The sequence below is a fragment of the Diceros bicornis genome, chromosome 7, assembly GCF_020826845.1.
Source record: "Diceros bicornis minor isolate mBicDic1 chromosome 7, mDicBic1.mat.cur, whole genome shotgun sequence".
Lineage (NCBI taxonomy): Eukaryota > Metazoa > Chordata > Mammalia > Perissodactyla > Rhinocerotidae > Diceros > Diceros bicornis.
In genome coordinates, this window is record NC_080746.1 from 84,957,525 (window position 1) to 84,984,924 (window position 27,400).

At 37.9% G+C, this 27,400-nt stretch overlaps 1 long non-coding RNA gene across 1 annotated transcript; it reads left to right on the top strand.

Annotated features, from left to right (window-relative positions):
* Positions 1 to 342: 342 nt before the first annotated feature.
* LOC131408147 (uncharacterized) lies at positions 343 to 17,825 on the top strand. The gene is made up of 3 exons (XR_009220700.1): positions 343 to 482; positions 15,931 to 16,235; positions 17,784 to 17,825. It is a non-coding gene; the product is annotated as an uncharacterized LOC131408147 (long non-coding RNA).
* Positions 17,826 to 27,400: the final 9,575 nt, after the last annotated feature.

Below are 27,400 nucleotides of genomic sequence, written 5' to 3' on the forward strand. Positions count from 1 at the left end.
ATAAGAAAAGGCCCCAGTGCATTACCAAAATAAGTGGAAAGTAAAATCCCTACCAAACTCTGGGATGTTTTCTCTTTGATCTGCCACATGTCATCCATGCCTGCCTGGAGCTGAGCACCAGCTATCTGGCAGGCAATACTCTGCTCATGAAGAAGAACAGGTGCAGTGCCTTATCCCACAGAGAGGGCAAAGATTAATGAAATGTGTGTGTAAATTCTAGGAATGTGAGAGGCAACAGTCAACCTTTTAATAATACCTTAATTAACACTGATATAATGCATTAACTAACCCTCAGCAGCACATTTTGACTCATTTGTTAATCTTGTTCTTAACAGCAGCTGTTCAACTGTATCAAAAAGCATTGCTCCTTTATTGCACGTTAAAGAGCCCAGAGCCACATAAAGCAGCCTACGATGCAATCCAGCTACTTGGCTGAGAGGAGATGGTCAGTGAAGACAAAAAGAACATGAAATATTGCAAGCGTAAGTAAATTTTAAGTCATTACTGACATCTTGGGTCATAGCAGGCTTCCTAATAGTCCAGCACAGCAAATTTTATATGGAACTTCCCTAACAATCCGTGACATTTTACACCTTCTATATGTTTATTATTATGCTGTTTTGTAGCCTAGAACAACTTTCTCATCGTTCAGAAGCTTTGAAGAAGAAATGTAGGTCACATTTCACTAGACCCCCATATTTGTCCATTCTTGTTAGATCACCTTTGTTCCTGCTTGTTACCCATTTGCTTTTGTTCTTGCATTGGTCACACTATTTTATAAATGTTTGTTTAAATGTATCTGAAAATCCCACTAGACTTTGAGCCTTGGGGCTGAGGCTGTGTGTTATTTATTTCTGTATCTCCAGAGTCTAGCACAGTGGTTGATATCTGGTAAGCTTTCAGTAGAAGTCTGTGGTCTTAATAAATAAATGAAAAATCAATTCATAAAATGCACATAAGTTGTTAAGAGATTTTTTTTAAATCAGAATTGTTCTTTTATGTCCTTTAGATTCAACAATCTACAAAAATAATGAAAATCGTATTTCTAAGAATAATCACCTTTTATAATATCTATGATATAAAAATAGATATTACAGTAGTCCCCCTGTATCTGCAGTTTCATTTTCTGCAGTTTCAGTTACCTGCGGTCAACCATGGTCCGAAAATATTAAATGGAAAATTCCAGAAATAAACAATTCATAAGTTTTAAATTGCATGCCGTTCTGAGTTGTGTCATGAAATCTCAAGGGTCCTGCTCCATCCCACATAGGACAACTCATCCCTTCGTCCAGCGGATCCCTGCTGTATACGCCACCCGCCATCAGTCACTTAGTAGCCATCTTGGTTATCAGGTTGACTGTTGTGATATTGTGGTGCTTGTGTTGAAGGAACCCTTATTTTACTTAATAATGGCCCCAAAGCACAAGAGTAGTGATGCTGGCAATTCGGATACACCAAAGAGAAGCCGAAAACTGCTTCCTTTAAGTAAAAAGGTGAAAGTTCTCAACTAAATAAGGAAAGAAAAGAATCCTATGTTGAGGTTACCAAGATCTATGGTAACTTCTATTACAGTATATTTTTATAATTGTTCTATTTTATTATTAGTTATTGTTGTTGATCTCTTACTGTGCCTAATTTATAAATTAAACTTTATCATACGTATGTATGTATGAGAAAAAACATAGTATATATAGGGTTCGGTACTATCCATGGTTTCACGCATCCACTGGGGGTCTTGAAAGGTATTCCCCACAGATAAGGTGGGACTGATGGACTACTGAAACTGTAGCTTTGTCTACATAGTCGGGGACTAAGAAGATTTCTTGAGATTGCTTGAGATTTCATTCCACTCTGTTTACCAAGACGTTGGTACCAAGACATACCAAGACAAATCATTCTGACTGTCCAGTGGCTAAAAATTCTGCTAAATGCCATAATTATGCAACAGTTAAAAAGGATGGCTAGATGTTAGGAAGCAGAGAAATTGCTTCCTCGGCAAATTTTCCAGTACTCTATGCCTTTAAAAATTCTGCTCTTTTTCTGCATCACCCGCTCCTATCACTTGTCTGCTGGCTTAACTGCTTTCCACTTTTCAAATTCTGCTTCACTGTATCTTTGAGGAAGACTCCTATCTGTAGCATTTGTACCTACACTCATCCAAGTAAGTATTTTGTGCGTTAATTGATTGTTCAAGAATGTATTTGTCACTAATCTGTTCACTTTTGGATGACCGAGACCAAGTCTTTTCATCTTTGTATCCCTTCTTTCTGTCAGAATATCTAACACATAGTAGGTCCTCAACAATATTTGACAGATATATGTTATTTATTGTAAACAGCTGCTTTGGGTTATGGCTATGTTTAGTTTCCATGATGATTGCATTTTAGTAGAAGCATTTTCTTGTCAGTGATAATAAATTTATCTTTAAACACAACTGAGTATGTGAGGAAAGCTTCCAAAGCTTGGCTTGTGTTCTTGTGCTCCATCTTTCCTGTGTCGTTCCTAAATTAAACTCACAAGAAGTTTAGTGCTCCCAGCACTATATCACTCAGTAGCTTACTTGATTTACTGGAATAACCCAATGCAATGTTCGTGTCTTTAAAGGATGGATCACCCAAATACACAGACACTCTTAGGAAATAACCTAACAGAGGCTTTAACATCAGTTCTAGAAACTCTTTCACCGTGAGGTAGCATTTTGTAGCACAACATAGCTACATCAGGTATGTGGAGATTTAAAAAAAAAACAATTCCTTGGCCATTTACAAGTTTCTGTTGTTCATTTTCTTCATACGAACAGTTATGGTACTTGGTAAATCATAAGCCCTGTGATGTTTGGTGTTGCTTATGGAGGTTCGGTTTGCTAAGACACCATATAAATTTTATTTATTTCCTTATTCATTTGGATTGCTCCCACTAGGTGAATAGTGCTCTACATAATTATAGTTACAGTAATTTTGGGCAATTGAGTCAATGATTATTGAAACTCTCTCCCTAACTCTCTTCCTAGAATAAGAGTTCCTTGAGGATGTAGACTTTGTCTTATTCATCTTTGTATTTCCATTCTCTTAATGCATAGTACCGGACATGCATTAAATATTTATTAAACGCTTGTCATTGGGAGGTATTGTTGAATTCAGATATACTTATATGCTTTTTTACTACTATACACATGTGCACACACAAAAGATAAACACACATACACATCATTTTGGGCCTAAAGACAATTTTTAAAGCCTAATTTTTATGAATTTTCTCTCTTTGTCCTATCGTTAATTACTAACTCTTTATTTACACATTGTATATTACATTTTCCATTTTATGAATTGTGACTAGTAGACACTTCCATTCTTCAGTGGGTTCCATACATATTAAAATTAGAAACTATTTTGATATCTCAATGGCATAAAAGACATCATTAATAATTCCTCCTGCAAAGCGCAATTACACAGTGGGAAAGAGCATGGTTACTAATGTCAGACTGACAGAGATAGCAGGTTCTTCTGATGAATGGAATGGGATGTGAAAGAAAGCATTTTAGTGGTGGTTAGAATGAAGGTGCCATTTACAGAGATGGAAGGACCATAGGAAGGCCAGTATTTATAGGAAACCAATTCTTTGAGCAGGTTAGGTTTGAGATGCCCCATGGACATCCAAGTTAGAGATGTTGAGTAGGCGGTTGGATATATTTCTCTGAAATTCAGAGGAGAGGTTTCTCACTAAAGGTAAAAATAGGGGTACACCAAAAAAAGTTGGTATTCCAAACCCAAAGATGGAATTAAACATTCCATAAATATTGGAACTTATTATTACTATAGTTAGCATCATCATCGTTATCGTCATCACCATCACCGTCACTATAATTATGATCATTATGTTAACACTGTTTTCCTCTGTGAGGGCCTCAGAATCACAGCTCTCTTTGGAGATATGGTCTAGTATAGAGATTGTGGTGTTTAAAAAATTGCTTTGTCTCTTTACATAACTAAGGAAAAGCAGACACGCAAGTGGACTGGGGGTAGAGAATGCACTCATTTTATAAAATGTAGCCGGAAGAGCAAAGAAGATTTTGAGGTTGATTAAAACATTGTCAGGCCTAAAGGTCTTTTGAACCCATTTGCAAACCTGATCAAGAATAGTTGGAATAAATTAAAGCTAAGAGACAAAACAAACCCTTTCATGTCCCAGGGAGAGATGGTTTGAGTAATTAAGGGCAGGTCTGCACTTTTATTTCAGTAGCATAATATTTGCATTGCATATTAGAACTGTGTTAATCTGACAATTGGTTTCTCTGCTCACAATTCCCTTTCTTAGTCACTGATACTGAAAATGATTCAGAAACTTCATGTCATAACAATCTCTCAGCAAAATTCAGCCAATTTAGGCACCATTCAAAATAAATCCGTTCACCAGGTCAGTTTCTATTAGAAGTAGATATACTTGCAGACAATCAGTAGCCTGCAAGTTCAAATCTGTTTATGGATTAGAAATTCAAGTGACCATCTCTGAAGTGGGATTTAACTAGTCTTTTCAGCAACACTTCTTTTAGTTTTAAAAAATAATTCTATGATATATACTACTATTATTAATAGTACTACATTAACTTCCAATTATTTGTACCCACGATGCCAAGTACCCTACTAAACACTATGAGAATTTAATTTTATTTAATCCTGACAATAACCTTACAAGAAAGCCATTGCCCAGTTTTACAGATGAGGAAACTAAACATAAGAGAGTTTAGGACAGCGTTTCTCAAAGCAGATTCAGACCAGTAGGTCTGGAGTGAGGCCTGAGATTTTTTATTTCTAAAAAACTCCCAGACTTGGCCTTGGAGATTAAGGGACTTCACCAAAAATGTTCTTCTGGTCCAAAGCTGCTGCCTAAAATCTACTTATTTTTAACCTAGTTGTATTTTGTTGTAAAGAGTATTCCTTTGCTACAGCTGAACTCCTTTCCCCAAAGTCCGTGGCGACCCAGCCCTCTGAGGGGGGAGAAGCCTACTTCACATCTTCTGTACGTGAGTCTGTGAGTGAGCCCTAACGCTTGGACTCTGTACATCTCCCATAACTGCTCCTTCCTTCTGGCTGCCCAACCATATTATGGTCCAAGTTCTGCCTTTAGAACCCACCTATTCCCTTGAGCTTAATGAACACCATAAAATTGGTGCTTCTTGGCCCAGACTCTAAGGATCAAATCTGGGGCTTCACTAGGTTGCCTATGTAATTGTTCACTCTTCCTTCCCATCCTCTACTCTCGCCTTTTCAGATGAATTATCGTGCAGAAGGTGTGGAGGAGCAGAAAGCCCACTGCTCCGTCTGTGCTCTCACCTCCTAGCCCAGCCCCTGCGATGCCTTTCTCACTTGTGTTCTCACTCATGCCATTTGTTATTCTTGGAATAACCTTTTACTTTAAGTCTACCTTCTCTCCTCTTTTTCAAGGTTTTCTAAAATCTCACCTCCAGCAGCAAAGTCTTCCAGAAATGAAGCCCGTGATAATCTTCTTCCCAAGGCTGAGGAGTAACTTTCACATTTTCCATCCTACAAACTACAAACATAGACATATTCCTTAATGAAAATGTCTACATAATTAGTTTGTCTTTCCATGAAATTTTTCCTTCTACAGCTGGGTATGTTGTAGATTCATGATTTTAGAGCTAGAAGGTGACTTAGGTTTTATGTAGTAAAAGAACAGCATTCTGCAACTAGAGAATTAAGCAGAGAAAGCACAGATAAAAAAAATTACTGGATACCAATACCATTGTGAGAATTAGGCAAGATAAAGAAAGTTACGTGCCTAGCAGTTCAAGTACTTGTTAAAGGATGAAAGAAAATAGTAAAACAAAATTTTAATAGCACAGTTCATTAGTAAAATTGCTGAGAACAAAAATAGTTCAGTACTAATTCAGTACTCTTTCCACTCAACCACACTGGAATTAAAGCATTTAAAATTCTCAGACTATGACAATAATGGTATAAAAGTAAGTGGCTGGGTTTTTAGGACTCAACATAATAAGACATTTGAATCTTTCTCTGGCCTCTATGGCTAAGATGTACCTGTCTGGCGATATTGGTTAAGGAAATACGATCAGAGAGCAATCCTAGCTTTTTAAAATTCAGGGGAAGGACGGGGCAAGATGGACCTGAACGTGGGGCCCTGAAGTAGCCTAACTGAGACAACAGTAGAGATTCTTCAGCACGCACAGTGCAACTGCAGCCGTAAGTTCACCTTCTTCAGTGGCATTAGATTCGTCCTCTGAGGCTGGTCATCAACTTCCCGAGGGAGAAAGGAGGGAAAAGAGACAGGAAATAGTGTTCTGCACTGTATTCCAGACTTGGTTTTATGCAAGACAAAGTGCCCAATTCTCTGTGTGGTGCCGCCATCTTTAATTACAGGCATCTGAAATTGGGTGCCTGTAAAACAGAGCTTCTCTTCTAATCATTCTCTACCTCCTTTGTTCTCTTAAAATTATTGATTCTGTCTCCCAAACCGGGGGATTTCATATCATACTTGATGCTCACCTCTGCTATACCCCCTTCTCCCCATTTAAGTAATATATAGAGTGTCAGCTATATCTAAAGATTTTTTAGATCCATTTTACCCTGTCTATCCCAAATGCCACTGCGTTAAATCTAGTCGCTCATCATCTCTCACTTGAAAAACTGCAATTATAACTGAATGCTCTGGATGCTATTCCATTTTCCAAATGACAAAATGTTGTCATAAATTTCTCTTCCTTAACACAAGGCTGATCACAGCACCCTTTGGTCAATATTTGCTACTGGCTCTTTGTCTTTTGGACTAGTCTTCACTTCTCTGATTAGCAGGGAAGGGCCTCTACAACGGCACAGCACAAAAATCTGTCCTTGATACTGTTACCTAACCATCAGCCAACCACACTGAGCTCAGTCCCAAATGCTAGGAACCAAGATGTACAGATTATTTTTGTTTGATTGTTTTTCAGTCTTTATTATACACAAGATCTGTAGTTTTCCTTTAATCAGAAAATACTATAGCCTTGAACCGTAAAAACAATGAATCAGAGTCTTTGAATTCAATAGTTTACTTGAGTAGCTATTGGGTGGCACTCACTTTCTAAAAGGAGATATGGTGCACATTAGTAGCTTGAGGGAGGTGGAATAACAAAGCATTTAGTTTATGCTTTTAATCTCTATTAAGTGTTCTCATTGTCTTTTGTGGAATGCATACTTTTGTGGGTTAGAAAATATTTTAATTTTAATTGTCTATCCAGTAGGATTGTAACTGGGAACAGGAAATTTCTGTGTGTGCTACTTAAAAATAAAAGGAAATTTCTTAGCTTTAGTGAATTATTTGACTTTAAAAATTGCTAGATAAAAGATCACAGGAAAGAATAATTTCTTGGCCTGCTTCTATGAGAACCTCTTTGGGTGAATACATTTGCAGAGACGTATGAAAGCATTCATTAAAAGTGAATCATGGTGTACTTTCTTCAAATAATTTTCCATTCAAGTGACACTTAATTCATAGTTTATACATTCGGGGCCAGTAACTACACAATCCACATTCCATGAGGAGTACCAACAGTTTATAAGATGCTCCAGATTTCCTGAAAGTAGAGGATATTATGTCTACACAGAAGATAGAAAGAAGAGTGAAATTGAGAGATTTTCAGCATTCCTTTGATGTCTTTTAAACAAAGATACTAATGAACATTGACTCATTTTTACTCCGTGTGATCTTATGGAAGAAAAATTTTGTTTGGGTCTTGGGATCTTAGACATGCAATGAACCTAGATTTCATTCCAACATTCTTTTCATTTTTGTAGTGGAAATATTTTTATTCTTCAGATCTCAGCCTCATTAAATTTCCAAGCTACGAAGACACATAAATAGCATTCAGTGCATTTGTGCATGTGATGATCTCTGTAATTTCAAGAGGCCTTCACCAATTTATCACTCTACAGCATCCAAAGTGGAAAATTCATCTCCTGTAAATCATCTACCTGCTAATGCTGGATACCATGGAGAATAGCTATCTTCAATATGTTTTTAAATGGAGAAAACATATTTTCCTAAAAGAAATAACCTATGACTCAATTATTCTGTAAAATTATTTGTTTGGTGTGAGGTGTCATCTTACCTCCCTTAGCATACCATGGAAAGTAGATTCTTTATGGCTCTTTAGTTTTTCTCTTAAACTAGACTTTCCATCATTCAGATATTTTTCTGAGATTGAAAGTTAAGTATTTTGGCAGATGTGTTTAAGTCTTTCAGGCTACTAGAAGGGTAGGAAGAGGTTGGGGGAGCTAACCAGGAAAAGGTTCTACATGGAGGTATCCAATTGAATTACAATAATTGCATTTAATTACGACTCCTTCAAGAACATCTCAGATAAAATGAGAATTATAGATCTGAACAGATGAAGATGGACAAGAGAATGGTAAATATAATAAGTGGATATTCTCACGGCATAAAATACGGTTCCAAAATATTTAAAGAGAATTTATCCTTAGCATTTCTGAACAGATTTTCTGCGTAGTAGGTGAGAGGTTTTGTTTTCCATCACCTCTTCCAAAATCCCATTAAGAACTTTAAAAAAGGAGAATTATGGAGAGGAGGTAAGGAAGGCTATTTCCCTCTCTCTTTGAAACCTCCCACCCCGGGCCGGCACCGTGGCTTAGCGGTTGAGTGTGCCCGCTCCGCTGCTGGTGGCCCAGGTTCGGATCCCAGCGCTCACCGATACACCACTTCTCCGGCCATGCTGAGGCCGCGTCCCACATACAGCAACTAGAAGGATGTGCAGCTATGACGTACAACTATCTACTGGGGCTTTGAGGAAAAAAAAAAAAAAAAAAGGAGGAGGATTGGCAGTGGATGTTAGCTCAGAGCAGGTCTTCCTCAGCAAAAAGAGGAGGATTAGCATGGATGTTAGCTCAGGACTGATCTTCCTCAAAAAATAATAATAATAATAATAAAAATAAAAAAATAAAACAAAAAGAAACACACATTTAAAAAAAAAAAAAAAGAAAGAAACCTCCCACCCCAAACTTGACAGGAATGATGAATACCTAAACTCCTCTTACTTCCTTTTCTTCCAGTCTGCAAGGGAATTCAGTGCCTTGCTGATCTTTCCTGGAGGGAACAATGAGAAGAGTCTCCAGCCTTCTCCGTCTGGTCATTTGTACATGCTTCTGAAGGCTCACACAGAAGAGCCAGAGATGTCATGGTATATTAATTACAGTGAGGTAGGGAGAGAAATGTTTCTAGTGGTTCTCCAAATAAAGCTCAGAAATCCCAATAAGACTAAATAAAATAAACTCTTGGCTCTATGGATATCAGCAAATGACTTATACTGAAAAGGAAGTAATCTAGTGGATATACCAATATTTGAATCTTCCCCATTACTGAGTCAAGAACAATCTCCATCCTAAATATTATGTTGAAAAAAACAGTAACCATGATGATTATACTATAATGTTACACAATATATAAATATGAACTCTATTAGATTCCATGAGATTCCAGAGGTCCCTAACAGTGATGAGAGACAGGAAATCGTGAAAACTACTGCTGTTGATCTGATCAAGAAGTTGCAGCTGCATGACTTCGAAGTCCTTTGGGTTAGAGACCAAACTGTCATAACATGTCAGGCTCTCAGGATCTGGTTTCCCCCAGCAAGAGCCATTTGGTCATCAGATGCATGTTCCAATTTGCCGCCAGAACCATTCTGAATTGAAATAGGAGTTTTTGTTTTTGTTTTTTGCTTTCTGGTTTTTTTTTTTTTTTTTTCCCTCACTAAACCTTGGTTCAGTCCCTTCTTTAAAAGCCAGATAAACCTGGATTTAAATATCAGATCTGGAACTCACTTATCTGCTTACCTGGCCTTGGGAAATTTACTTGCTCTTACTGAGTTATAGTTTCCTCATCTGTCATGGTCAGATGCCAACTCCTTTCTTGGATTTGTAGGGAAGAATAAATATCATGCCTGAATAGTAACAATAACAGCAATTCTGCACCAAGTTATCTTTGCTGTATCTAGAGCAAGTCTTCTACCTGAAGATGAAAGTTGGGATGTTGTCTAACTTCTTCAATTCTAAGTCATATCTCAGGCCTCATAAATGGGCTTCTGTCTTGGTTTTTATCCTATGAACCTATTTTGTTCACCTGCCTAGGACCTGGATTTGGAGGTCTTACCTGAACTAGAAGACAGTAAACCAGCCACCCTGGTGAGCCCCTTTCCCACCTGCTGGCTTACCTCACTGCTCTAAGACTGTCGCTGGTAACTTATGAGGATTGTGCCTATTTATTGCCATATTTCCTGGGAACTGGACTTTGCCTGTAGTTTGGCCAATTTCCCCAGCACATTCCTTTCCTAGTGGGTAGGTTTAACTTCAGGGCTACTGTCTATGGCAGTAATACTGTATTCTTCTGAGAGAAATTGTACAATGCATGATTGAGTCCCAGGATATGAAAGCATAGGCCCTTGGCAAGATACTAACAGAGTAGATTAACTTCTAGCAATAAGAATATAATAGAATGATAATCATCATTGATGGAAGAATTCTTAGGTGAATTATACTTGCTGCTTCACAAATATCATCTATAAGCTTCAGAATAATCCTGAATGCTGCTTATTATTTCTATTTTACAGATAAAGAAAATTAAGTTCAAATAAATTAAGTCACTTGCCCAAGAATATGTTGTTAGTAGTGGAAAAGTCAAAATTGAATTCAACGAATCCTGACTCAAAAACCTATGCTCTGTTTACCAATGCCTTCTCTATTGTCGTGAATTAGGCCCCATTTTTAATGCTGTTGGAGCAAAATTCCAATGTACTTGATACTTTTGTTTAACATAAAGGAGATATTCTTTTCCAGATACAAATGTCAGTTTGTCCTAATATCTATTGTCATCCACGGAGACTTGCCCCTAATTCCCTAACGTACTTATCATTGGAGGTTTCTTCTTAATGTGGGGATGTACAAATTGTACAATGGTGGAAGTTTTACAGTAGGGTTTCATTTGTCTTGGTGGCCTTTGACATGATTTGGTCAGGTTTTTACCTGTTTTAAATTGATGGAAGCATCTCTCTGTAGCCATGACCTGTATCTCTTTGCACACAACATCAATCCCTTGATTTTATGTCATTCTGGAAAGGTATACTGAAAAATGAAATTAATGGGTAGAAAATTTGAGAGACTCATGATTTTGTTTATAAACCTCCTTCTTCTGAATAAAGTGGAGGAAATGAGGCAATTATCTGGAAAATTACCCTCCGGTTGGGCCTGGGGCTTAAATCATCAACACCACGTCTCTGGTTTGCATGGCTGGCCTTGGATAATAGTTTTATCTGGGCTGCTTTGTGTTTGTTTGGATAGAGGGACATATCACAGAGCACACATCTTAACACTATTATTCATCCCATTATAAATGACACTTACAAATGTGAAGGAGGCGGGGGCCCACTTATGAAGTATTCATGACACACTCCTTTTCCATCATCCCACATCCTCCCACCCTGACATTTCCCGATCCAAATTGTGTGGTAATTCTTCTCCTCATCCTATGTTTTCCACACATTCTTTCAGGTCAATACACAGATGCTTTTACTTCTCTGAGTTTGAAAAAATAAATCATACTCCCACACCCATCTATAAAAGATTATTCAAGGTCATGACAATAACAACTCTTTCTTCCTGTGCAAAAAAGAATAACTTTGCTTTCTTACAATGGATGTTATTTGGTGCTTGCCTTAAAATACTCTTGGGGTAAAAAAAAAATAAAAAGAATAGATTGGAGTTTCCCTTGCCCCTCATGAATTCAAGATGGCCTGCTAATATGACTTAACGCATAGTATATTAAAAGCAAGAACTTTCTAGGCACATTATAACATCTAGACTAGTTGGTTCTTAACCTTGGCTGCACATGAGAATCACCTGAAGCATATTGATATATTTTTTGTTACCTCTGTCCTTGCTCCGCAATGTTCTGATTAAAATAATCTAGTTGGGTCCTCAGCATCAGTATGTTTTTAAATATTTCAAATGTGCAGGCAGTGATGAGAAACAGGGGTTAAGAAGATAGACTTTGTAGTCAGACAGACTGAAGGTTGGATCTTCATTCTCTCATGAGCTATTAAATCTTGGGAATTCATTTAACTTTCCTCACCTTCAATTTCTTCATTTATAGAACGGCTTGACAATACTTACTTAACAAGTTGTTATGGGAATGGAATAATATAATGAACATAACATACTTAGGGAGTGCCTGGTACTTAGTTATTGCTCAGTGCATTTTTTTAGTGTGAGAATTAAATTTCTCAGGAATTTTAGATGTGCTGCTATGGTAATACACTAGCCAGGAGACAAGCATTTTTAGTGACTAATATTTTGCTTAAATTTCGAAATTTGAATGAATCACAAATATCAATAATAATTGCAAACATTTATTAACTACAATAGTAGGTGCCAGGCTCTGTGTTGAATCTTCTATCTAAATTATATTTTCAAGCTGCTCAAATTTTTGAGATGTGCTTTAACCCATTTTTACAAGGGAAGACACAGATTGGGAGAGAATGAAATCTTTTCCCAGATCATCTAGTATGAAGAGTTGGGACTCAAGTTCATGTCTGAATACATCGAAACTCAGACGTTTAGCCATTATTCTAGATTCCCACCAAAACAACAAACCTGTGTAAGATCAATATAAGGTCTCTTTAAACAAAGCACCTTTCTCACTCTCTCCTTGACTACACTCAGAGAATGAAAACCAGGGGAGCTTCGTAAGCAGGCAACCACGCAGTGCAATTGTATAGGGCCCCGTGCTCAGAGGAGCCCTGTGCTCAGAAGGACTCTATGCTTGGGATTTAACTCCATGTAATTGTCATCTTGAAATACTTAATAATTTTATCTTTGAATTTATGTTTTATAAGTGAAACCTAATGGGACGATGGAGGATGCAGTTCTGCTTCTCACCTCCTTTCTGGGATGGGTTCTCAGTTCCCCGTTGTTCCCTGCCTCCTGGTACCTTGAGCTCATCACAGCCTCCCCCTCCACGTTCCCATCCCACTATGGCTCCTTCCCACCTCCCAAGTTGGTGACTTGGTCACTTTGGTTGGGGTGGGGAGGCCTATATTTTACCGTCACTCTCTGCCCCTGGCAGGGGCTGGCTATGGTTGTGTGAGGGTCAAGTTTGGGTGCACATCTCGCAACATCTCTGAGGAAAGCAAAGAGGCAGTCATCCCCAGCCTTACCTGGCAATCCTGTGGCTCATTCAGCAGGTGACTTGGCAGGGACTTCTTTCCCACCCTGTTTCTAGATACCTAGTACCTCCTGATGGAGAAGTTGTAATTTCTTGGGAATCACCCATTGCTTTGGTTTGAGCTGGCAACCCCATGGGATGGAAAAGTTGACCTCTCCAACCGCAGTTGGCTCTGTGTTTTCATTTTACACTGTCCCCTCAAATTATATAGCTAGCCCTGATAAAAATTAATAACAAAATACATAACAGTCCTGCAACGGTGGTATTGAGGGCCTGGTTTGGTGTGTTTGGAAAGGACCAAGGCAGTGTGAGGCCACGATAGCCTGTGGGATCCAGGCTTGGGCAGTGTGCCCAGGGTGCAGAACCATGGGATCTAGAGTTGTAAATGTTCTCAGTATAAATCCTAAGTCTGCCATTTATTACTGTGTGATATTGGGTAAGTAACTCACCATCTCTAAGCCTCAGTTTCCTCTTCTATAAACTTAGCAAAATAATTACACTAATCTCATGAGCTTCACATAGGATTAAATAAGACAATGTGTGTGGATCAATTGTTTAGCAGTGTCTGAGACATAGTAACACTGGGTAAAGGTGATTATTACTATTTTTATTTTCTTCTTGACTCAATGTCTTTCTGGGCTGAGGCAAAGTTTGTTGCAATGAAGTATTTAACAAGGACCCTATAAAGAAGAAAAGATTACTAAGAAGCATGCCCCTTTGTATTTTTCACCCCACTTTCTAGGTCCCACCAATAAAACCCACTTTATTTCCTATTTCCTTGATCGAATTCAAGAGAATTGTAGTTTCTTATAGGGCACTCTCATCAGACATCTTGGAAAATACATTGTGTCTGAAATGAAAAGTTCAGCTTTGCTTTACCCCTTTTCTGTCCCTGAATGCCATGATTGAAGCAGAACAGGAGTAGCATTGAAGTAAGAACTGTCTGCATATCCCCTACCCTCAACACAACTCACACGAACATCCACATATTCTCCTTCCTCTCTCCTCCTCCTCTCTCTCTCCCTCTGGGGACCTCCATTCATATACTCATGCTAATGTTCCTTGAAACATTTAAAATGCACTTCCAAGTGACAGGAAGGGCTGCCATACAGAAGCATCATTTTTTTTTTTTCCATTCTCCAACACATTAATTTGTTGGATTGATTTTCTCGACCAGCAAGGAGGGGGAATATGCACTAAAAAAAGATTGATAGAATAACACAATTGTTTGTGTTTGAAAATGCAATTTTTTCTCAGAAATAAATACACAGGACAGCAAGAGGCCTAGAAAGATCAAGAAGTACATTTCTTGCCTTAATTCATCTCATCTGGGTTAAAACACAGCTTTATGAATAAAAATTACATTAACAGATACTAACCAACAAGTCATCCAGAAAAAATGTAAGTGGAAAATAAACACACAACAAAATTTAATCCCATGGATAATTGAAACTAAAACAACAATGATATTTCTATTTGCATTTATCAATTTAACAGATTTTTCCTACAACTAATTTCATTGGTGAGGGTATAGCAAGGTATATACCCTTATAAATTACTAGTGAGAATGTAAACCATAAACCTTTCTGGACTATAATTTAAAAATTATGTTTCAAGAGTCTCAAAACTGTTAGGATCTTGAGTTCCAATTATTCCACTTCTAGGAATGTTGTCTAAGAAAATGATAGGAAATATGGACAAAGATCTGTATACCAAAATGTTTGTTTGTAGCATCAATTACAGTAGTAAATAATTGACCAAAAGCTAAATGTCAAAATATAGGGGATGGATAAATTACTTATTATTTATAATCTAATAGCCCCCAACATTTATACCCCACCCCTCTCTCTCACTAGATATCGCTGTCTCTTCTAGCTTGATGGTGTTCATCTGAGGAAAATGAAGCAAATGGGAGGAAAGATCCTGTCTTGCTTGTGCAGCCATGATCTGCATTTATCCTTTGGAGTGCATTTGTGGGTGGTCATCATCATCATTGGGGAGCTTGCACCCCTCCTTCCTTTACTGGGGGTGATATCTCCACTAGAGAGGCTCCACTTGACACAGAGTCTCTTGGAGATCTCATTACCCTTCCAGGCAGTACATTTTTTTGTCAATTCTTTTAAAGATGGGTACAGGAAGGCTACCTATTATATAGCCCCCAATTGGTTCATGAGAAATACTCACACATCCCTTGCTCCAGAAATTCTAGGTTCCCACAACTTTCCCAGTGGAGTTCTTTTCCCACCATCACAGTTAGCTATCTAGTCAAAATCTCACAATTTTAGGCCTTTCCAGAAAAGGATTTGGCACCAGTTGCTGTGCTCCCACAGATACTAGGAAACAAAGATCAAGCTGTCTAAGTAGTCTTCTGGAATTCTCTCTCACTTGTCTTGAAGGGAAGTGGAAGCACCTTCTCCTTGCTCCACGAAGAAAGGAGTATGTAACCTCACTCCAAATTGCTTTTCCAAGGAATTTTTTTTTCTCCCAGACTTTTAACCTCCATTCTTTTATATATCCTTGAATGAGTGATAAGCCATGGTTTAAAAAATAGATAAGGTCTACCTCCTTTATAAATTCTACTAAGGTAGTGCAGCACATCTTTTTGAATGTCGGGGTAGTTGGCATCTCTGATCTTGCAAGCTCAGTTCAAAATGAGACTGAAATAGTATTATTTTTACGTTCTTTTAGATTATGCAGCATTAATTGAGGAGATGTACAATAGTGTGAGTGAACACAGGAGATGCATCAGCCCAGAGCTGGGATCAGGGAAGACTCCCAGAGGAAGCAGCCACGCTGAAATCTGAAGTATGAGTATGAGTCAGCAGAGTGAAGGAGATGAGTGGAGTCACCACGAGACAAGCAAAGGGGCCTGCATTAACAGAGAAGATCGTGGGGAAGCAAATGCTGCGGCATCTTTGGAAAACAGTTCAGAAAGCAGTTTCTCATAAAGTTAAATGTACGCTTGTCATACAATCTAGCAATCCCACTCCAAGGTGAAATGGTCACTTATATTCATATAAAAACCTACGTGTGAGTGCTTATAGTGGTTTTATTCATAATTACCCCAAACTGGAAACAATGCCAATGCTCTTTAATGAGCAAATGGATAGACTGTGGTACATCTATACGATGGAAGGCTACTCAGCCATAAACAGGAGCATATTACTAATACATGTTCCAACATGGATGAATCTCAAAATCATTACGCTGAGTAAAATATCCAGACTCAAAAGGCTCCTTGCTGTAGGATTCTATTTATATGTTTTTCTGGAAAAAAGAAAACTTATAAGGACAGAAAACTGATCATAGGTTACCAGGGACTGGAGGCAGGGACAGAGGTTGGCTACAAAGAGTCGTGCGGGAATTTTGGAGAGTGATGGAGATGTTCTCTATATTGGCTATGGTGTAGTCACACGATTCTGTTCATTTGTCAGAGCTCATAAGACTGTATACAAAATGAATTTTATTGTATGTAAATTATACCTCAAGTGAAAAAGGAGAGTATGGCTCCTTTGAGGAACTGAAAAATAGTTACTATAGAAATAGAGGAAAAGTAGGGAAAGGCAAATGATGAGGCAGGAAAGACATATTCGTATCAAGTCATTAAGGTCTTTGTAAATCATATTCAGGAACCAGACTTTATCCTTAAGGTGATAGTGGACTATTGAGTGGTTTAACTTGGTTACAATCATTTCAGAGAGATCACTCAGCCAGTAGAGTGAGAGCAAGAAGACTAATTGGGATGTTAGGCAGAAATGTGGTAACCCAGGTAGGAGATGGTGCTTGCCTGAACTAGGAAAGTGTGGTGGGAATTTATTCATTTTTTTAACAAATATATTTTGAGTGCCTATTATGTTACAGACACTGAGCTGGTTCCTGGAAATAAAATGGTCAGTAAAAAATAGACACATATTCGGTTCTCTCAGAGCTCACAAGCTGGTGGCAAAGAGAGCAAGTACATAATTTTCTCTGTGTTAAATTCTAAGGAAAAAGTAGTTATTGTTATGAAAGTGCGTACTAGAAGGGCCTGTGTCAGACATGGTTAATTACTCACCCAGAATCGAGTCTCCCTTTCTTATTAACAGAAACCCCCATTGTATTTGGGGCACTTACTTACTGTACTTTCGTTTTTAAAGTACAGTATTTCCCAGCTTCCCTAGCAGTTAGGGGTGGTCATGTGACACAGTTCTGGCTGGGACTATATAAGTGGAAGGGTGCTGGATATTTCTAGGAAAGTTTTGTTTACCTAATTGTAGGCTCTCCTTATTGCATTCTTTCTTCTTCCTGTCTAGCATATGTGATAACAGTTGAATTAATGACAACATCAGTGTTCATGTTGGCGTGGCAACTGTTGAATTTTTAAATTTAATATGTGATAATAATTATTGTTTGTTACTTTTATGGGACTTGTGTTTGTTCCTCCCTCTCTCCCCACCCCTCCCCCCAATAGCTCAACAGAGGTACGGATAAAAGGTCCCCCACGCAAGGCATGATTCACTCTATTAAATTTCTGTGTTCTCTGTCGCCTATCCACTACCCAGATAACAACGTTGAAGGACTTGGGTTCCTCAAGCGTAGAGCAGGGTAAATATGAGTTTTTACTTTTAGTTGTTTTTTCATGCATGACACTGCTAATCAATTGGTGCTAGTAGTCTTCAACACCATGTTGAGAAGGATTCCGCATCAGCAGGAAAGAGTTTTGTCTTAATCAGTAATGTCTGCCATGTCTACAGGGAAGATTTGCAACAATTATTTTTTATCATCATGATGGAACCATTCCCTTTGCAGAAAGGAAGATGAGGAGAGCCTTTTAGACATGGCTTATATGCTAAAGAACACAAAAACAAGATGACATGATTCTTTGGAGCATTCAGGAGCCTAACTGATGCAGTTGCCAGTCTGTGCAGAGGCCTGAGGACAGTGAACACTCAGACAGGTACGAAGTAATAGGGTGACACCTGTGCCATGGGTGGCATAGGCCCTGATTCCAGAACCTTCATTCTTATTAACCCTCACATTACTGAGCGGAAAAACCCTTCGAGCAGTTTAAAAAAATTTAAAAAGCAGCTCAGAAACCCTCTGAGCCCATTTACTACCCATGGAAGCCATCTTCTTCCTGCCCGAAGGAGGTGAGGAGAGGTGAAGTGGGGCCATGAGTGAAAGCAGCCCTCTGTGCCAAGCAGTCAGGTCGCAGACTGAAAGGAGAACAAGCCATGAGGTTAATTTTGTCTAGTTTTAGGTACAAATTACTTTATTTTAGTTTGGGGGGAAGTAAAATGAAGCAATTCAGAAAGAAGAAAGAATTCCGGAAAGAAATTCTATTCTTACCAACCCAGCAGGGATGTACATTTCAATTGCTGAGAGGAAACAATATTAGATGTAATACTAGAGGCTCATTGGAAGCGGAAACAGGAGCCCTAATTTGAAGCGGGAGCCATTCATAAAATGAGTCATAAACTCGCTCGCAAGAATTAAACCAAGTTATGAAGAATAATTCTTGTTTGCATTTTTTTTCCTTCTCAAGCAAGTAATGAACGGTAGTGTGACCCATACCCAAGGCCACATCAGTCTTTTTCTGGTTTTTAACCATGGTCATCACTAAAGCAAGGGACTGGCAGAGACGTACGTTGAGTAGCCAAGGACTGAACGACAACAGAGGGGGGATGTTGGTAGGTCCTGGCTCACAGCCATGCACTGGATTAAGAAGAGGATAGAGCAGTTAATGGTATTTCAGACTTTAGGTAAATCTGAGGCCCAGATTTCTCCCACAAAGGACATTAAGCCAGTTTAGCCAGTGACTGGTCCTTTCATATGCCAGCTTGGCTGCCTCAAGGGACCTGCATGATGAAAGCAGGTTTCACAGAAATCATGTTTTCACTGTTGGGCTTGTACATATTTCCTGTCGGACAGATGGCACCCTTTATTGAATTAATTGATCAGATTATTACCAAGGCCTGGCTGTGTTCTGTGTCCTCCCCACATTCGTGTATCTCACCTCTATCTGGGACAGAATCAGCTTTGCAGGCTGTGGATGCCAGCAAATCTTCCACAACTTGGAACCAAAAGAGCAAAATCTCCCTCTGACTCATTTCTCAAGACTCCTGACTATTACCACTTTGTACCACATTATGGGGCAAGCAAGCTGTTGTGGATCACAGAATTGCTATGCATTCCAAACTTCTTCCCCAAGAGGGAAAACACAATGTAATGTAAAGTCATGGGTCTGAATGAATTTCCATTCTCCCCATAAACTGCTGTTGTCTTCCGTTACTGCCGAACTAATGCTACTGGAAGGAGCCTATGACACCATAGTTCCTTAAAGCTGCCCTCTGCCCTTTAGGACTTTACTTTCAGAGAGAGAGTTGGACGTTTAATTCCCTGGGAAATGCAATTCCAGGGTGTCAAGGCTTTCTCAGCTGAAACGTGGGTCAGATGTCCAGTCTGTCGCTGAAATAAGAACTTCAGCTCTCTTATTGGTTTCATATTCTTGTTTCTCCTCCTCCATTCCCCATCTTCCTCTTCAAAGGCACGTTTTCTGAGTGTCTTTAGGAGAAAGTTGGGACACTCACTCTTTAGAACAGTAAAGTTGGGAAAATCATAAAAACAGTTGTCATTTATATAGTGCGGTCTCTGCATTTTTCTAAGTGATTACTTAGAATAACTCATCGATCATCATAAAAACAACCCTGAGGTCAATATTTTTTGTATCCTCATTTTACAGGTAAGAAAACAGAGGCATGGAGAGGCTAAGAAACTTGCCCAAGTTCACAAAGGTATAAAGTGATGTAGCTAGTATTCAAACAGGTAGTCTGGCTCCAGAGTATATGCTAAGTGGCTTCTGTGCAGAGATGTTCTTCTTAGTTGGCATTTTTCTCAGAGTATTAGATTAATGCTACTAAAGACTTTTGTGCTAATGAATGTAGTTAGCTAATGAAGGGAGTCAGATAGAGAGCTAACGGGAGCTGAAAGGAGGGATGTATTTCTCATATAATATATGTGTTTATCATATAGATAAATATTATTCTCTAAAGCACTTAAGCACTGTACTTTGAGTAGGTGATTGTTACTTAAGTAGCAAAGAAAAATCCGTCTCTTTTTTTTATGTTTTTTATAGACACAAGGTAGATATTTACTATTATGAAATTAAAAATAGGCTAAGTATGCAAATAATACTAAGAGAAAATGAGCAAAAGAGAGGAGAGGTTGGTGATGTTCTAGTAAGAACTTAGGACTTAAGAAAATTTAAGTTTTTTCCAGTGTTTTTCAGTTCTTTTCTCTCTCCTAAAAGCTAAATATATGAGTAATAGCTATTAAGCTAATTGGATCATGAACTTGTACATTCGTGTATTTATTGATTATTCATTCATTCCTTCATTCAGAACATATCAACTACATTTACCACTCTGGAAAAGTTTCTCCAGTCTCTCTAAGACTCCCCAGTCCTCTGTCAAATGGAGATACTAAAAGTGAATATAAGCTTGTTGTGAGATTTAACTGAGATATGGCATGTAAATCATAAGCACAGTCTGGCACATGGTATGGTTCAGTTACTCTTCCTTTAAACTAATGATTTTTACTAATGATTTAAAAAGAACAGGAAGGACAAGCAGGTAATATTAATTAAGCCCTAACTACATATAGGGTCACTGTGTTATAGAGAATGGAATCGTCAGTGTGCTATTCATCTCTGTGTATGTGATTTCTGCATATTGTCCTTCTCTTTCATTCCATCCATTCTTCCTATATTGATTTTTATGCCTTTGGAGCAGGGCAGTTTGGTCATGGGCAAGTTTGTGTAACTACCCTTCTAAATATCACTTTTTCCTCTGGCTCACTTCACATTTGGTGTTATTTTCAAAGGTCTGACTTTACTTTCAGGCCATCTCTCATGATCCAGAGCCTCATCCAGTTCAATCCAATTTAATTTAGTTCAGTTCAGTTAACAGAAAAACAAATCGTGTGGCTTCTACAATATGATACAGGGTGATTAAAGCAAGATCCTGCATCATGTTCCTTACAGCCTTTTCTTGCTTTATCTCCGGTCATGCTGTTGATAATCTCCCTTTATAATTGGAGTTTTGGCTCAGTCTTTATCATGCCGCCATCTTACGTTTAACAAGCCTGAGCAAGTCAGAAATCTGAAGACGGCTAGCTGACCCTAAAGGGGCAAGAATGACTATCTTTGAACATTCATTCATTACGTGCAAAATGCACTCACAAGGAATTCTTCAAAAGAATGGCTAATCTTCAACTACATCAAGAATTTAATAATGCTCTATGAGTCAAGGGCATTTTTCAAAGCAATAATGAATATGACAGTAGCTGGCCTTGTTCCTTATGAGCAAAGTGCATTCCAGTTCCCTCCTCTAGTGTCTGTCTACATGAGGCTAACTTCAAAGCTTCCATCAAGACCATTTTCTTCTTCCTTTCTCTAAACTCCCACCCTTTTGTTAAGGACGTTATCACTGGCTTCTATTAGGAGCCTAAACACTTCTCTTTGTTTGCATTAGAATATTAACAATCCAAATACCACAGCCATGAGGGAGAACTGAGTCTTAATAAAGTAGGTATACATTCTGCCCAGATTCCATTGTTTTCCAATGAAGTAACGTTCATTTATGTCTAATATTTCTGCACTACTCTGACCATGTAAAGTAAAGAGCAGACTTCCAAAAGACAACAGCCTCCTTAGGCCAAGACTTCATTGTGTCTCCAAATGATTTGACAATGGAAACAACAGACAGATGAGAAAGAGAAGGGAAACTGAGATGCCAGAAACAAGACTCAAGTATTTGGTAGTGTGGCCATATTTTGTTTCTTGGGTTATATTGATACATTATGGAGAATTGCTAATATTCTCCTGATCCTGATATTAGGAAACTACTTTGAATCTTGTGAATCCCTCAGGTGCTGCCTCCAATACAGAAACAGCTTCCTTTTCCAGATAAAGAGTGGTTGGTCAACTTTAAAATATTTCCAAAGAACCAATTATAGGATTTCTGTGTTTTCTTTATAATGCATTTATTTTCTATTTCATTCATTTATGCTTTTATCCATGTTATTTCCTTGCTCCAATTTCTTTGGGTTTCATTTGCAGATATTCTTTTCAGTTCTTGAGATAGTTCCCTAGTTAATTGATTTTCAGCTTTTCTTTACTAATACATGCATACAAGGCTATATATTTTCCTCTAAGCATAGCTATAGCTGACCAACAATGCAGAAAAAATAAAATAACACAGGTGAAGAGCCAGAGTAGCAGTGTCTGACCTGAGATGTCTTAACACAAGCTTTGTGGTTTAGAATATAGCTCTTAGCTGCCAGGTTTCTTTTAGAGTCTGGATAGCAGCTTCCACTCTGTACTGACATTCCTGGTTTCTCACCCTGATTGTAGCGAAAGAGGCCTCTGTTCAAGCAATACTCATACTGTGTGCCCTCTGCCACCTCTTCTTTCTAGGATTAGGAAGGAGGAGACCTTTGATGCTCCCCTGACCCAAATGCCCCCTCAGTAAGAGCTGGACTATGGTTGTGAGCTCCTAGGTGCACTTCCCCTTTGGATTCTTCAGCCACCGTTACTTCCTGCCAATTTTAAAGTAAATCCTCTTATTTTTCCAGATCACAGTCCTCTCCATGTGCCCCTTAAGAATCATATTTTGATCAGCCAATTAACCTTCCATTGCTTCAAAGAAAGAAGAGCAGAATTTGCCATGATGTACATCTAGAATATATGTTTTAGAATATATATGTTAGAAACTGATACCAATAAGAAAACTAGAAACCTGACCCTCTATGCCCTCAAATCCTATAACCATGAGGTAGAAAAATCACTACATTCTGTGGCACCACCTTAACACATTCCTTTCCTTGTGTGAAATTAAATGAAGAAAAAGCCTATGATGATGGAAAATTTTTTCTTACACAGCCTCCAGGACACCCAGATACCTAAAGGAAACTTCCTGGTTTTACTCAACAGGAATTCCACCTACCCCATTTACCCATTAACAGACCCAGATATTTGGCCAAAATCATTGATATTTGGGAAGATAGGCCCAGCCTCAACTTCTGGGCAATGAAAACGTAAGAGGAAATTTTTAAAGGCATCTCTGGGAAATATTTTCTTCCCTAAAAAGAGCATGGTTTTGTCTCTTTCTCTTTATCCCAGTCTCTCCCCTTCCCTCGCTTCAAAAGCTTTGGTCACGCTTCCTAGAGCTGGGGCAGCCACCTCCTGACTATGAAGCAATGACTTAAGGATGAAAAGCCAACCCACGAAGATGGCAGAGAAAATGTAGAAACGATCCTGGGTTCTTGATGAAATTGTTGAGCAGCTGAGTCAAAGCCACCAGCCGCCTACCTCCAGATTTCTTGTTAGGTGAGATCAATAAACCCTGAGTTGTTTAAGCCATCATTAGTAGAATATTCCATTACCTTTGGCTGAAATGCTTTCCTAATGGATAAACATAACTTGTCCTCATACTAACTGATACTTTACTTATTTCCCTAGTCCCAAAGCCTAAGAACCTACTCTCTGACTAAACTATCAAATTCTTTTGTGCACAAAGCATTAGTGGTTAATGGTGGCTTAATGAGTTATATTATCCCAGGAGGTATTTATATTTTAGCAGTTGGCTTCAAATTCTTAAGAAAAACATAGGGGCTATGAGAATAAAGAAATAGTTGAACTAGTGAGGAAGATGTTTGGGACCAAAAAGTAAACTGCTTACCCCTCAAAACACACCTTTGCTGACCCCTCAGTTTGAGGTCAGCTTAGATAAGAGAGGAGATTGTGTGATTTATGAAAGTGACTCTATTTTATGGTCAACAGGTGGAGTTGTGTGTCAAATAATGGCCTAAGACTAAAGAAAAATGGAGTGATTGGGAGATTTCCTAAGATATCTATTAATTTCCTGGAACCGTTGTTAACAAAAGACAATCTCCCTTCTTGATAGCAAGTAGAGACTGAAGAATGGCAACCTTTTATCCTGTCTACAGGAGAAAGAGGAAATTCAGAGCATCAGTTCCTAAGAATTTTGTGTAGGCATCTCAAATTCAGTGTTTTTAAAGCTGAACTCAAAATGTATTTCACTGAAATATTTTTCTTCTCATATTCTCTGGTAAGTTTCCCTGTTCCTTATGATCATTTCACCCCATCCTCATTTCATTGTGTTATCAAGCCTGGCTGATTCTCCCTCTTAAATTGTTTGGAATGCATCCCCTCCTTCAACTCTAGTTGTTGTACTTCAGGCCATTTTATTTCTCTTAAAGGCTATTTGCAGAAACCCCCACACTTTGTTGCCTCGGATCTCATCATCTTTCATGCTGTACTCAATGTTATCTCTCTAAAACTCAGACCCAGTCATGTCACTCCCATGAACCAATTCCTTCCACAGTTCCCCAGAGATCTCTTATGATCTAATGCCTATTAACTTCTCTAGTAACTCTTCCTGTCATTTTATTTATATACCATATGCCCCAGCCACATCCAATGCTTGGTAGTTATCTATCTATACCACATTCTGTTTTGCTTTGCATAATTTTAAATATGCTATTTTCCCAGGAGAATTTTTCTCCCAACCTCCAAACCCTTTTCAACTTAGAAGCAGGTAATGTGAAGTTACAAAGAATAGGAGAGGGTGACATAGGCATAGTCAGAGAGATGTCATGTCTCTAGGGAATCCCTCCCTTTACCCTCAGTTTCCTTGGAAAGTCCTATGGTATCTGGTAATTATCCCTATCAATAATGTATTATACTATATGATAATGTATATATCTCTTTCCCACTGGACAAGTGATTCTCAACCCTAAGCTATACAATCTAGGGAGTTTTAATAAACCTTAATGCTTGGTCTCCATTCCACACCGTTTGCTGTGGCTTATTGTAGAACAAATCTCAGATGTTTGAAGAGGCCGTTCTTTCACATCCAGGTTTCTTCTATATGCATAGAGTGACTGTAGTTGACAATCTGACTTGACTATTCTATATATAGTTCTCAATTCATTACAATGAATGCCTTTTCAGTGTCAGTTCTTGATGTCTATGCCTGCCTTCCCCAAGCCTGGAGTCTCTGGGAGGTTCTGCTGAAAGAAAGCTTCCATCTCTAGGATTCTTCCTACCTGCTGGGTGTTGGAGATGCAGCTTCCTCCACTCCGATTTATTTCTCAATAAGATATAAATTGCTTTCTCTCTTGCAGAAATTATTCAAATTGACTTGTGTTATTTTACCTCTCCTTCCTTTTCTTGGAACTTTTATGTATTTATTCCCTTTTGAGTATTTTAAGTGTGGTTCAATGGGATGTGGGAGGGAAGAAGGCAAGTGTATTTACAAAGTCTGCCATTTTGTCTTGAAAGAGCCACTTTAGGTACCTTATCACTTTTAACATTTTGTAGTACTGTTGTTAGCCACTATATCAGGCAAGAATATGTCAAGCTGCAAGTAATAAAAAAAAAACATTACTTAGTAGGTTAAATAGAGGCAATAGACAAACTGGTTTCCTCTTCAAGGTGTGAATTTTCATTTCTGGAGGGATGAGTTTGTTTCAAATTTGGAGTAGATTTTCCTATTCCGTAAAATAATTCAAAGACTCCATTTAATGTATTGAAGGAAAAATCAAAACAAACAAACAACAAAACAAAACAAATAATATCTTGAGTTTTCAAATAAAAACAAATAGCAACCGTGAGCCAGGTAGTAGGTTATTGGCATCTTTCCTTTTCTTCCATTTGTAGATATCTGATTGCATTTTTCATTCCTGAGCTAAGGCATTGGATAATCTTCTTTGCACAAGTCCGTTAAACTCTCTAGGCCTTTGTTCCCTCAAAAGGAAGTGTGAGACTTGAATAGTGTTGGTTACTAGCAATCCTAATTTTAATATATTTTGCATAAATTTTATTTTTGCATATTCTAAATTTTAGAATGACTTTCTCACACTTTTAATGGAAACAGAAAAGTATAAAGAAAAATATAGCACATATTCATATTCTTGCCAGCCAGAATTTAAAACATTAATTTATATTTATTTCCAGTTTTTTATGTAAATAATTTAAAAATTTTAAATTATTTAAAAAATACAAATGTAAGCCACATCTTCATTAACCATATTTCCCTAGTAATATACTTATTTTCTTTATTCCATGTGCTTTAGATATCTTCCATTCCTAAGTATGGAATATCTAAACTAATGTGTGGTTCCCAAATTAAAAGGCAAATAATTTGCATTGTTTATCCTTTCCCTCAAAAATTAATGAAATAGAATATATGCTGACCAACTGTCTGGGCTTTGGAGTCAAATAGATATTAATGTTAATATCTATTAACCTCTGTTGTCAGACTACCTCTTACAACTTGGCTAAGTGTGTGTCACTCCTCCGGGTTTAATTGCTTCATTTGTAAAAAAATATTAACCATGATTGTCTTATAACGTTATTACTTTGATTAAAAGAAATTATAAAAAGTGGTTATCCCAGTGGCTGCATAGATAAATGTGTGTGATTGAGTGTATATATGACTACACACACACACACACACACACACACAAAGTCTGTGATTCTGTGGTTGTATTCTCTTGATGTGATGAGTAACAAATAAAGGGGAAAGACTCATTAAACTGTGTGGATGGTATGATTTTATAGTCTTTAGAAATACATATCCAGATTCTAGACAATGGTTTGATTTTCTCATGGCTTATTTATATTTGTGACACCATGAAGATCTAGATTTCCCCTAGCTTCACCATTTTTTTTAACCATATAGTTAGTGTTCAATAAACGCATGTTGTATTAAATTGAATTGGTTAAAGGGTTAAAATTACCAGTATTTCAGAGCAGCTTACCTAATATTTTAAAAAGTTTAAATATGTAGCATAAATGTTTGAAAACTCCCCTCCCCGCAATGAACTATTAAGAACATAAATAATCCTTCTTTCTACCATATTTATATTTCAAACATACACACACACATATTAAATAGCAAGTACCAGCAATTACAGTGTTTATAACTAACTTTCAGTATCCATCAACTAAGAGGATGCACTAATAAGAAGTGATTACAAACTAAACTCTTTGGGATTCAATTACATGTAGACTTTCATTCCTAGAAATTTACGTGTTCATCTAGACAGAGAGATCTTCTAATTGCCACTGCAGTTGGTGTAATGGAACTTTTCT